Source organism: Lolium rigidum, chromosome 5 (assembly GCF_022539505.1).
Source record: "Lolium rigidum isolate FL_2022 chromosome 5, APGP_CSIRO_Lrig_0.1, whole genome shotgun sequence".
NCBI classification, from domain to species: domain Eukaryota; kingdom Viridiplantae; phylum Streptophyta; class Magnoliopsida; order Poales; family Poaceae; genus Lolium; species Lolium rigidum.
The window spans coordinates 77397885-77412442 of record NC_061512.1 but is presented as its reverse complement, the minus strand read 5'-3'; positions in this window follow the sequence as shown (position 1 = coordinate 77412442).

Sequence of the window (14558 nt, the reverse complement as noted above, 5' to 3'; positions counted from 1 at the left end):
GTCACAATCAAGGGTACTCAAAGAGATCAAATTCCTCGCCATGGAGGGTATGTGTTTCACTCTCGTCAACGTGCGTGTCATCCCATCATGGGTCTTGATCCGAACAGAACCAATGCCAACAATGCTGCACCGGTTGTCATTCCCCACACGCACAAAATCTCCACTCTGCACAGACTCATAAGAACTGAACCAATCTTTGTTACAGCAAATATGAAACGAACATGCAGTATCAAGAATCCATTCATCATCACGTGAAACACATGCAGCCAAAACAGCTAAGCAATCTCCATCGGAACTATCACTACCAGCAACAACAAGCAGCCTCACCGTTACCGGTGACAACGGCAGCCTTACCATTACCATCATTATTTTTCGGTTGGTAAGTTCCGTTCCTTTTCTCCTTGTTCTGCAGCTTCCAACAATCATCAATATTGTGGCTAGATTTCTTACAATACCTGCAGAACTTGTCACGTCCTTTGGACTTTGAGCGACCTCTATCGCCCTTGCTCTTATCTCTGTTGTTGTGGTAGTAGTTATCTCGCTGCTCAGTCCCGCCACGGACCTCTAACGCCTCCGCCTTGGAGGACGAACTTTCAGCCTGCACCATAGATTTCATTTTCTCCTTTTGTTGGAGAGCATCATAAACTTCCGCGAGAGTTAGTTTGTCGCGGCTCAATAATATGGTGTCACGAAAATTACTGAAAGAATTAGGCAGCGAGCATAAAAGAAGAAGACCTAAATCCTCATCCTCATACTTAACTTCTATAGACTGCAAATCAGAAACAATCTCTTTCCAGGAAGATAGGTGATTCATTACCGAACCTCCCTCTTGCAACTTATGCGAGAACAGCTTCATCTTCACGTGCAATCTGCCCGTGAGATCCTTGGACAAACAGATCTCCTCTAGTTTGACCCATAACTCGGCGGTGGTTTTCTCCTGCAGCACTTCCTGCAGAATATTATTGGACAGATGGAGTTGAATCAACGATAAAGCCTTACGGTCTTTCCGCTTCTCCGCATCGGTCCAGGTATCCTTCGCTTTCTCGCCGAAAGCATCGATCGCTTCATCCAGATCTGAAGATTGGGCGAGAATCGCCCTCATCTTCACTTGCCACAAAGCAAATCTCGTGGTGTAGTCCAGCTGCGGTAGATCGAACTTCGAGTGACGACATCTCGTAAACCCTAGATCCAAAGAACACGGGCTCTGATACCACTTGTTATAATTGAGATGCACAATAAACGAAGAACGAAAAGTAAAACACTGCAGGGGACACGAGATTTTAACGTGGAAAACCCTTGCAACACACAAGGGAAAAACCACGGGCTCTAGCCAGCAAAACTTCACTATTTCGGTGGTGTTTACAAACGCCGTGGGTGTACAATGATGCGATGATAACCCTAGCGGCGGCTTACAGGGAATATAAATAGGCGGTGGCAACGATCCGTACCGGGCCTTTAGTATATGAATTTGGATCACAAAATAACAGGTGGCGACACCAATTGGTTCCGTGTGAACCTCAGAGAGGGGAGGCTCACCATGCTGCAGGACGAGGAGATCCCGAACCAGGGCATCTACTGGCGAATTGTTGATTCCTGGCCGGCATACTGAATAGTATGCGAGGAAACCGCTGAATCTGGCTGTGGAATATGTTTCAGTTCGATCGACTACATCTTTTTGTATTTGATGACTAAATGTCGAGTTACATCTTTTAGTATTTGGCTAAAATGTACTGTGGAATTCAGTATTTTTTTCCCCTTAATCGGAAACGGAAGCGCCATGTTATCTAACGGGGATAAATGAAAAGCACAACACAAAATCATAAAATGAATTCGTCCAAGTTTATATAATATTCCTTGTCGTGTTTCCAGTCGCACTTGGATTGTCTTGTTTGTACTAAGATCCGCAAATACTATACTAGTAGATGATTTGGTTCCATACAATTCCTTCTCTCTTCAATCTTCATTTCAAACCAGAAATTTCATTGGATCCTACTTCGGAGAACAATTTCTATTCTTTTCAAATGATCAATCAAACATCTTTAAAGGTTCTAGATGATTTGAGGACATCTCCAAAGGGGCGAGGCATTTCGGATGCCCACAACATCCGCGCACGTCCGTTTGCATCGGGCAGCAGACACGAAACTGGTTGTTTTTTACCACGCATCCGTGTGCGCCTAGGGATGCCGCCAGTGAGGCGACGCAATTACGTGTCCGCATGAATTGGGAAGCTTTAAACATCAAAATAAATAGGTTCACAGTAGTCTCAGTTACATCCAAATTCTTAACAGACTACTTAAAAATAAGATGATATTGACCTCTACGCATTATCTTCGTGGCTAGCCAATGCCCACGGATGCTTAATCAAATCCGTCTGCAGGCACGTTCTCGTCAGTGACTTGAACATTCATATGCCGATACTGCTGTCAGGATGATGCCCCAGAGATTGGCGCAACCAGCTCACCTTGAAAATCCCATTGATACTTAATGCATCATCTGAACGCTCGTTCTCAACGATCAGGTTGTGTAAGTAGCTATATTGAACAGTTTGGTCTGAAATCTGTACTGTCCGTGTAAAACTTCTAGTCTATCTTTCATCAATGGCAACACAGCTTTATATTAGATGTGAGCTGATAGCATTTTTGGTAAATACCTTCACTAAAAATCTTGATCTCTGGCAAATAATTCTCTTATTCGTCAGTATACATGGGCAAAGAAACTCAGAAACCCTCACGTACGAGAAGTAAATCTGTATTTCGGCTAGCATTAAGTGGGAGCAAAATTAGTTTCAGATGGTTATAATTTGTGCTTTGCAACAGTGGGATTTACAAAATTTCCTATGGTTATTGTGCTATTAGTTGATTCTACAGATGCATGGCATAAAATTTCCTATGAAAAAACCCATTTTTTCGTTGAACTATCATGACTTTACAAGTAGGTTCTTCCAAATGGGAACAACATGCTATCTGTCGAACGCTAATCTAAAGATGCCCAAAGAAGATGTGAGATGACATTTGCGATTATGAAGCAGATATTTAAGTTGAGGTTTGTATAGACTTAAAATTTAACGACTTTTGAATTCGAGGCATAGAAGTTTTCTCTCTTATCGTCTGAATGGTCCACTGAGAGTTATTCTGACGAAAAAAATGACTAAGCCTAAGCTTATGAGAGGGAGGAAGAAATAAAATTGGTCAAAACGTGCTAAAGTTAGGAATGTGCATGAGGGAAATAATAATATGCTTTTTTTTTACTTCAAATGGTAAGCATCACAAGAAAACTATTTTTCAACTCAAAACTCAAAAAAAAAGATGGCATGATTGTTGGTCAGTATCAATTTCAAACATATATCGCTCATTTCTTATAAGCACTTGTCGGTACACAAGAAGCACATTCATTCACAAAAAAAGAAGAGTTTATTAATAACATCGCATAGATATCAATTGGAAATAGTGATATGTTCATTGCACCCTTTACTAAGAAACACGTTCTGGAGGCTGTCGTCCAATTGGACCATAATACAACTCTCGGATCATATGGGTTTACTGAAAGCATTGGGAAGTAGTCCAGGGGGATTTTATGGCTATGTTCGTTGAGATTGAATGAGAGGTTTTGCCCTTGTTTGAGCTGACTTTTGCATTATCATTCTACTTCTTATAAATGAGGATATTGTACAAATTCAGCAATACGACCTATTTGTCTTGTGAATTTGCATTTTAAAATCTTCATTTTAACCAATCGAATGTCACAAGTGGCAAGCACGGTAGTTTGACCAACTTAGCTTGTTTTCATGCCAAAGCAGCAGCGGCTACTCTCACTAGGTGTCTTTCGCCGTCTGATGAACACTATGATTGAAGCTTTTTTAAAACTAGACTTCAAAAAACCTCAAGATAAGTTTAAATAGCCTTGCCTATGAAAAATATTGTGTTTGAAATGTTTTTGTCCTGAGTGGTGTAATTGGATTGCCTAGCCTATGCAGGGGAATTTGGGTATTAAAATAAATGATGATGTTTGCCACTACTTGCATACTACGAAAGAGTTGAGACATGGTGACCCTATGTCTCCAATTTTGTTTAATTCTGTCGCCGATATGTTTGCCATTCTTACCTCTATGGAGAAGGGGAGGATGGTCTATTTGGAGGAATCTCCCATAACTGGTTGATTGATTTGTATGCATGGATCATGATGGAAAAGGCCGTAATTATAAAATTGATTCTATGTATTTTTACCAATAACTCTCTGGTCTCAAAATTATCAATTGATTCTATGGGTAAACTCTGATCATGTGGAGAACGACTTAACATTATCAATGATGTTGTCACTACTTTACCACTATTTATGTGGTATTATTGTTGGTATCTAAAGGGGTGCATGAGATATTGGACCATATTACAGATATATATTCTTATGTCAATGTCATAAGGATAAATAAAAAATCAGGTTACTAAATAGAGCATGATATGTAGACCAAAGGATCAAGGCGGTCTACGGGTCGAGAATCTTGAGATAGTATTTTTGCGTGCAAATGAGTGTTCAAGTTATTAATTGAGAAGAGACTATTACAAGAATTTCTACATAACAAGTACCTTCACTCTAAAACTATATCACCGGTGATAGTGAAATATTCTTACTCCATTCTAGAAACAACTCATGTGATTAAAGTAATATATTTTCAGTCAAGGATATTTCATTTTAGGTAATAATACGGATACAATAGTTTGCCGGGTTACTGGGCTAGGTGATAGAAATCTAACCTCCAATACACTTGTCTTTATAATATAGTGCAGAAGAATGTCGGTACTCATGTTCTTAATGGCACCCGTCTCAATGTTAGTTACGACTTATGCGCGGTCATTGACTGATAAAAAATGGATGACCTTGTTGAGTCTTGACTAAACACTAATGGATGTTAAACTGTGTACGTATGACGGTGGATGGTTTTCGGTGGAACATTCTTCTTTTGGATTGATCATGTTTAGTCCGTGTATTCCAACTAGGAGGCATAGGCGCGGCGGCACGCCGCGCCCGTGATGATATATCTGTTGGGTTTTGATCAGGTTGAATGATTGCGTAAAACTATTCTATGAATGCGTAATGTGTAGGTTTTAGTGGTGGTATGTTAATGTGGTTAGGGCGTAATGAGGAAGCTTTAGCGGGGCTATGTTTAATGTGCTGGCGTAGTTGGCTTGGGATCTTGAACAGCTTGTCGAATGTTGTGGTTGAACTGTGGCTATTCGAGGAGCAAAATAAAGAGTAAGTGGCATTAACAAACGGATGGTGCTGTACTCGGAAGGGTGTCGATCGTGCGTATGAACATACCGTATGTATGAATAGATCACATGCGCTTGTTCAACTGCCTTTCAGTATTGTGCTCATGGAGCTGCTGACCACGTGAATTTGAAGAGGCTGCTGAGAAATATTAGTCAGTGGCTGAGTTGTGTATCATTATTTGTAGTGTGGAATCTATCCTAGTAGTTAGTAGAATAAAGCTGTATATTGACGTGTTAATTGCATCATTTGCCTGTGTGTTCTGAAGTGTATCGCCCTGGAATTCTTTATAGCTCTGAATGCATGCACGTTCTATTGTATGCTATGCCTACAATAGCTAGTCGCTGTGCTTTTCTATAGATGTATCGTGTAAGTGTATCGGTCTTGTACTGAGTATCGATGTTCAATAGAAGGTATAAATTAGGGTTGCTAAAGACGTGCCTTTTTTATTTTGTGAAGTGAGTTTTGCCAGAGGCTTTTTTGGAGAGTTTTGCCAGAGTTAATACCACAGCAAGCTACATACATACACCAATGGTAAATAAACCATAGAATCTTCATGGTAATACCGGTATTATATAGAGCATTACGACTATTCCACAATCAGTAAACTACGGTAGAGAAGCTGGCCACAGACAATATCGTGGTTCAGACAATGGAAGAGCAACAATATGGTGCTTATAACCAAATTTAATTTGATAACTGAACTACAAATATATAGTTTCATCAGATTTAGTATCACAGTGAGCATCCAATACGGCCCACACATAGGCGGGTCAGTATGATGGCACTATCTACTGTACGGTCCCTAGTGTACATGGTACTCTGAAAAAAATATACTGTACATGATGCGGAGATGGGACAGAATTAGAAGAAAGAAAAAAAGGCAAGTGAGCTATTTCGGAAAGCAAAATGGTGAGAATACTGTGAAGCAAAAACGTCAAAGGGGAATGGAGACGACCGCCGTGAGGGCGATCGGTCACCAGGTTCGTGGGCAATATGGGTCGCCGCCGAGGGCGGGACGGCAGATCCGGACTATGTGCAGCTGCTGGGCGGTCCACCGTGGGGCTGCCGAGGCCGACAGCGTGGGCTCCCTATCGAGGTGGGGCGGAGGGCGGTGCAGGAGCGGTGATGCGTGCCTTTGTCCACCGCAGAGCGGCCGGCGAGCTAGCTGGAGCATGAGCGAGAGTGGATTCAAACATCAGCGGTAGGTACGTTATCTTTTCCCCTGGTGCCTTGGCAGTATTGCTTATTTTCGCTCTAGCTACTGAGTATAATTGAATCAAAGTTGTCATCTATAAGAATCTGAAGTGCAAAGGGCACAAGCTAGTGAGTATAATTGAATCAAAGTTGTCGTCTCTTAAGAATCTGAAGTGCAAAGGGCACAGTGAGAGAGTAGCTTCAATGGCTTGAAACATGCCGTTAGTTTGCTCAATTTGGTGAATTTACTCGCTAGTACAACGGCTGGTAGTTAAGAGCTGAAGCAAGAACAAATCGTCACTTTGCTCACTCCGGTGAAAGTGTTCGACAATAATGTGTCTAGTAACTAAAAATTAAAAGAAAAACAAACAACATATATGATTATTTACTGGATTGTGAGTAATCTGTTATATCGGTGCTCTCTCTATCACATGTTTCCCACTAAGAATCTGTAAGCTAGACAGATTAGGCGGCTTCCGGTTCTGTAGGTTGACTCAAATCTGAGAGGTCACAACCATCAGGTGCAGATTTATTGAACTGAACCCTATTGCCAGCAGGCCATGCTAAGTGCTCTCAAAAACAATGATTATCAATTAATCAGTATGAAAACAACAGTGAACAGGAAAAACAAACTTATATATCTGCGTACCGCATATACACATGATAACACAAAATATGGGTCAAACAGTCGGAAGAAGTAGTTGTCACTTGTCAGGGCATCGCCTGGAAATCTACAGAAAACAAAGAAGTGGTTGTACGCCTTTTCTACTGCCTAAAAACATACAGGAAATCCTTCTATTTCAACTTTAGGTCTTGAGCTTCTGAACATAGCTTTTGAACCGAGCAACGATGAACATGAGGTGCGTTTTTTTTAGATGGACTACTGAATATGACCTTGAGCCTGCAATTTACTTTATATGGTCAGCTCTGAAGTTGCGGATTTTAATAGAAATAACAAAGGAAAGTAAAATCTAAGAGGTTACCTTAGGAGCACCTAAACAGGAAGAGACTCATCGATGATGACATCAATAGCTTCGTCATAGAACGAAACCTGAGGACAAAAACAGAATGATCATGAACAAAAAAAGTTAGCCAGTAAGTTGAAGTAACCTATACTCAAATAATAGAAGGGCGTAAGCTGAGGATGACTTCCCATTCACCCCAGCAACCTCATTATCAGTAGTCCCATCATCCAGCGTATTTCTTGTGTCGTAAAACACAACTGGGCAAACTCAGGGACAGGATCACACTCTGGAGGCAGCAACGAACCAATGTCATGAAAACATATCTTAATAATATATTGGTCATAGGCGCCAAGATAGGCGCCAAGAGACATAAAGGAAAACATGGAGTTACATTCGCGAATCAAGTGCAGACTCGGGACTAACTAACTCAGGGCCACCATCAAAACGCATAAGCTCAACCAATGGAGAAGGCCAATCTAGTTAGAGTGGAAGCGACACCCGCCCACAGCGGCAGCAGGCAGTGTATACATGATGGTATTTCTTGCTCAAACGCTTGTTACGCTCTTGGAACCAGTAGGAAGCACCACAATATAGAAACATAGACAACATGACAATGACCTAGTAATATCCATTTCGTAAACATAGACAACATTGCAATGACCTAGTAATATCCATTTCGTTGAGTGTGTGCAGGTTGTGTTACCCATGCGATCTATGTTCTCCTTGATATAAAAGTAGGCCATGATATCGTAGGATAAGAACGTTCCCTTAGAAAATCACCTGCTCAACTAAGCGGGTGCGGGCCAAAACTATTTGAGACCGCGGGGGAAAGTCTAACACATATGTAATATCCCAGGTTTAGAGGCAATAAAATGAGAGAACACCAAAGTGTGCATTGCATTCATGCATAAAAAATCCGGGGAATTTTCGCGCTTTCAAATAAAACTTACCACGAGAATCGAAGTTTCACTTGACTTGCTGGAATTGAAGTAGATCATCAAGTCAAGCGCTATAAACTTCACTGTGATCTTTGCTAAAACCGTGTTTTGGGTAGAGATGCTTTGATCTATGGGCTAGATCAAATGGAATTAGTTTTGACAACAAACAATATCTTAAGTAAGGGTTGATACGTCTCCGACGTATCGATAATTTCTTATGTTCCATGCCACATTATTGATGATATCTACATGTTTTATACACATTATAAAACGTATTTATGCATTTTCCGGCACTAACCTATTAACGAGATGCCGAAGAGCCAGTTGCTGTTTTCTGCTGTTTTTGGTTTCAGAAATCCTAGTAAAGAAATATTCTCGGAATTGGACGAAATCAACGCCCAGGGTCCTATTTTTCCACGAAGCTTCCAGAAGTCCGAAGGAGAGACGAAGTGGGGCCACGAGGCGGCCACACACTAAGGCGGCGCGGCCTGGGCCGGGCCGCGCCGGCCTGTTGTGTGGGGCCCTCGTGTGGCCCCCTGACCTGCCCTTCCGCCTACAAATAGCCTTCGTCGCGAAACCCCCGATCGAGAGCCATGATACGGAAAACCTATGCGAGACGCCGCCGCCGCCAATCCCATCTCGGGGGATTTCGGAGATCTCCTCCGGGACCCTCGCCGGAGAGGGGATTCATCTCCCGGAGGACTCTTCACCGCCATGGTCGCCTCCGGAGTGATGAGTGAGTAGTTCACCCCTGGACTATGGGTCCATAGCAGTAGCTAGATGGTTGTCTTCTCCTCATGTGCTTCATTGTCGGATCTTGTGAGCTGCCTAACATGATCAAGATCATCTATCTGTAATTCTATATGTTGTGTTTGTCGGGATCCGATGGATAGAGAATACTATGTTATTTTGATTATCAATATATTACCTATGTGTTGTTTATGATCTTGCATGCTCTCCGTTATTAGTAGAGGCTCTGGCCAAGTTTTTGCTCTTAACTCCAAGAGGGAGTATTTATGCTCGATAGTGGGTTCATGCCTCCATTAAATGCGGGACGATGTGACATAAAGTTCTAAGGTTGTGGATGTGCTGTTGCCACTAGGGATAAAACATTGATGCTATGTCCGAGGATGTAGTTATTGATTACATTACGCACCATACTTAATGCAATTGTCTGTTGTTTTACAACTTAATACTGGAAGGGGTTCGGATGATAACTCGAAGGTGGACTTTTTAGGCATAGATGCATGCTTGGATAGCGGTCTATGTACTTTGTCGTAATGCCCAATTAAATCTCACAATATTCATCATATCATGTATGTGCATTGTTATGCCCTCTCTATTTGTCAATTGCCCGACTGTAATTTGTTCACCCAACATGCTATTTATCTTATGGGAGAGACACCTCTAGTGAACTGTGGACCCCGGTCCATTCTTTACATCTGAAATACAAATCTGCTTGCTATTGTTCTTTACTTGTTTTCTCGCAAACAATCATCATCCACACTATACATCTAATCCTTTGTTACAGCAAGCCGGTGAGATTGACAACCTCGCTGTTTCGTTGGGGCAAAGTACTTTGGTTGTGTTGTGCAGGTTCCACGTTGGCGCGGAATCTACGGTGTTGCGCCGCACTACATCCCGCCGCCATCAACCTTCAACGTGCTTCTTGGCTCCTCCTGGTTCGATAAACCTTGGTTTCTTTCGAGGGAAAACTTGCTGCTGTGCGCATCATACCTTCCTCTTGGGGTTCCCAACGAACGTGTGAGTTACACGCCATCAAGCTCTTTTTCTGGCGCCGTTGCCGGGGAGATCAAGACACGCTGCAAGGGGAGTCTGTGTTATCACCAGAATTTGACCGAGTCAGAGGTGGGCCGCGATCAAGATGGACTTGAAGAATATATATATAGAAGAAATACGTGAATCGGCCTTACATGCAAATTTTGTGCTAGTTTGCCCGTGTATCTGTATCATAGTAGGATACGTGTCGTTTAGAAGTTGGAGTTTTACCCGTGCACGGTTAGGTGCACGCCTGAATTAGAAAGTCTTCCGGACTATAAATATGTATCTAGGGTTTATGAAATAAACAACAACCAACGTTCAACACAATCAATCTCGGCGCATCGCCAACTCCTTCGTCTCGAGGGTTTCTACTGGTAAGCACCATGCTGCCTAGATCGCATCTTGCGATCTAGGCAGCACAAGCTTCACGTTGTTCATGCGTTGCTCGTGCTGAAGCCTTTTTGATGGCGAGCAACGTAGTTATCTTAGATGTGTTAGGGTTAGCATTGTTCTTCGTATCATATGCTGTCGTAGTGCAACCCTTATACATCTAGCCGCCCTTACACCTATCTTAGGTGTAGGGGCGGCACCCCGCTTGATCATCGTTTAGTAGATCCGATCCGTTACGGTTGCTCCTTGTTCTTCAAGGATTAGTTTAACATCCGCAATAGTTAGGCCTTACAAAGGGTTGGAGGATCCAGCGGCGTGTAGGGTGTAGTTTGCTAGCCCTAGACAGGATGTTCCGGGGATCAACTTCGTGTTGGTTTTTAGGCCCTGTCTAGGATCGGCTTACGATCACCGTACGCGAGCGCGAGGCCCAATCGTGAGTAGGATGATCCGATTATGCGGTGAAAACCCTAAATCGTCGTAGATCGCTTTAGCTTTATCTTGATCAAGCAGGACCACCATATATTCGTACACCTCGTATGAATCATGGGTGGATCGGCTCTTTGAGCCGATTCACGGGATAACTCTGAGAGCCGATCGAGGCTCGTATTTAACGTTTACGTGTATGCCATGCAGGAAACTAAGCGAGGCATCATCCAACACCTTCCGACCAGGTATAGGTCAGGTGGCACGCCCTTGCGACGAGCATCGGACGTGTGACCAGAAGGCTTTGCGGGCCGTCGCTCTGAGGGACTGGGGCCAGCCGCAGCCCTAGTTGTTCCCGGCTCTACGGTGTTGCCAGTCGCTGCCCGCCGGTGGGTTTCTGACCGCAACACATTCTGGCACGCCCGGTGGGACAATCTTCGACACCCACCGCATCGCCATCTACATCCGAGATGGCGGAAAGCACTCCGGTCAAGTACGAGGATCCGACCGACGAGCTCAAGAAGAAGCATGACGAGATCAAGGCGGTCCTCGAAGCCGAACTCATCGGCTCTTTCCACGGAACCCGCTCCCATGGCATCGGTGGAAGGGGTTCTCACCGAAGGCGCGCTCGATGGAGTGGACCTGTCCGCCCCGTCGGAAGAACGCACCGGGTCGCTGCGTCGAGGAGATCAACTTCATGGTGACCCATTCGCTGCACCGCCACTGCGAGAGCCCGGTGAACACTTTGGAGCGTGTCGCTCCGCACGTGATCCAGGAAATCATGAGCCATCGGTATTCTCCGTCGGGACCAGCTGCGGGGACTTACAAAGGAGAGATGCCACTCCAGTCCCATCCACCGCTGCCGTTCGCGTTGGCAGCACCAGAAGTGCCGAACTCATCGGCAGACGTCGTCTACAAGATTGGTGGTGACCCCAGTGACTACCAATTCTTACCTGGGCGCCCAAGGAGATCCCGCACGGATACGCGTGCGCATATGTGCCAGACTGCAGTACCTGGGCACTCTCGAACCAGACTGCAACAGCAGAGGCCTCTGGAACAGCAGGAGGAACGTCGGGAGCAGATCTCGAGAAGCGAGACGTGGCTAGCTAAGTACGCTACTCCGACAAACCTCCGAGCCCAGCTCCGGCGGTTGGCTCGGAACCGGAAAAGCAAGCATGGCTGGTTAAGTATGCCACCCCGGCGAACCTTCGGGGTTGGACACCTTCAGCCATCACCGCGGATCAGATTTGTACAATTCTGAAAGATCGGTTCGGCATGATGCCGAAAAGGAAGACGTTCGGCTATACCAAGCCGTACCCCAACGAGTACGAATTGATCCCGCTACCACCCAAATATCGGCTCCCGGACTTTACAAAGTTTAGTGGATCGGATGGTTCCAGCTCCATCGAGCATGTGAGCCGATATTTGGCACAGCTGGGCACGATCTCAGCGTCAGACGAGCTGCGTGTGAGGTTCTTCGCGCGGTCCCTCACGGGATCGGCTTTCGGATGGTACACATCGCTGCCACCGAACTCCATCCGGACTTGGAAGCGAGTTGGAAGAGCAGTTCCATGAGCGGTATCACTCGGAGGCTTCCGAGGCTGGCATTGCCGATCTAGCACAAGTACGACGAGCGCGGGGAAACGGTGTCGGAATACATCCAGCGCTTCGGGACCATTAGGAACCGATGCTATTCGGTTCACGTAAGTGAAAAAGAAGCGATCGAGTTGGCGGTGGTGGGTCTCTCATCATCGATCAAGGACGTGGCCTCCCAAGCGAGACTACCCTTCATTGGCGCACATGGTGCGAAGGCTGTCAGCATATGAACAGCGCCACCCGGATGTCTACCGGGACAAATTCAAGCGTGCGGTGGCCCTGGTTGAGGCGGACGAGGATGAAGGTGCTTGCGGGAGATCGAGAGGTAGCGAGTGGCTGAGTGGACTCGAGCGGCAGGCCCCGTGTCCTGCAAATGGGTGAAGCCACAAGGCCCTCCAAAAGGGTTCGACTTCGACGTGACCAAAGCCGAGCAGATTTTCGATCTCTTACTCACGGAGAAGCATATAAAGGTACCCGAAGGCCACAAGATCCCTACGGTGCGGGAGGCTGAACGGAAAGCCATACTGCAAATGGCATAACACGTTCACCCACACCACTAACGACTGCGGGGTGTGGCGTCGGCGGATCCAAATGGCGATAGAAAAAGGGCGGTTAATTTTCAACCGATACGCCATGAAGGTCGACACACACCCCTTCCCCGCCATTAACATGGTGGAGTATACTTACCATGGAGGGTGCCGGCCAGATTTCTCGTGCAATATCAACATGGTGGGACACTGGGCACCACTCGGTAAGGACGGAGATGAGGGCAGCCGCTCTCATAGCAAAGACACGAGAGGAAGCCGCTCCACGCGATCGGCTCCGCCACGACGGCAAGCGCTATGTCACAGAGGGAGAAGTGAAGAACATAAGATATCAGCGACCTCTCTCTGATCACCTCCTCAACAAGTATGTGAGTCAGTATGACCAACGCCGACGATACGACGACGAAGATGAAAAGGATCGTCTGGCTAGGGATGACAGGAGACGTCGTCGGCATTATCACGACGAGGAGCAATATGAGCGCCACGCCAAGGAAAAGTCGAGGGAGCAAGACGACGTGGATAGGCACTGGGACTGCCCCTTCTTCGGACTACTTGCTGGGATTCAGGAATGAGCCGATTGCCTACAATCGGCAATTGCCCAGAATGTAAACAGAAGAAGAAGGATGCAGCTAACGTGTCCGTGTTCAAACGTCTAGGGCCTCTCCCGCCTCGGAACAAGCATGCTGAGTCCGCTCGGGTGGAAGATCTCGAGGAACTCGAGGACGATGATGAAGAAGACAAGTATCATCGGCCAAGGTGGTGCCCTGATGGACTCAGCCGTTCCCAGAAGCGAAGGGTTCAGCGTCTGCGTGGGTTGGAGGAAGCTGAAAGGTTATACATGCACACGTTGAGGAAGGCACGGCCTGATCTGGCCGCCAAAATTCAGCGAACCCTGGACGAAGAAGGTCGGCCACAAAGAAAAGAGTGGCGCCCCAAGCAAAGGAGAGCCGATGATGAAACATCGGCTGGCACAAACATGGTGCTCATCCTCCCAACGGAGTTTACTGCTCGAGGATTAAACGATGCACTCAAGGTGGACGACGGCGAGCGCATCGACATGACAGAGGATGAAGTTAGGCTGGTCGTATCCACTGGCCTAACCATGTAGCTGGAGCAAATCAATGAGCAAACGTAGCGAGGCTGATCCTTGTGATCGGCCCCAAAAATTTATGGAGGGACATTACAAAACCTTCATCGAACAAGCAACATGGAGGCCGATTCCAGCAATCGGCCAAAATTATCCTCACTGTACGTTCTACCTGGGTTCAGCATTTGATTCAACAGGGAATACCTGAGGAGCCGATACCATCAAATCCCTTGAAAGAATCGGCTCGGGGGGCACCTAGGTGGATAAAACACGAGGATATGCAGTAGGAGTATCTTTCACTTGCCCAGCAGCCCAAGATATTCTTTGATGATGGGTATTGAAGTATGGGGGCCGATACATAAATCGGCCGTAA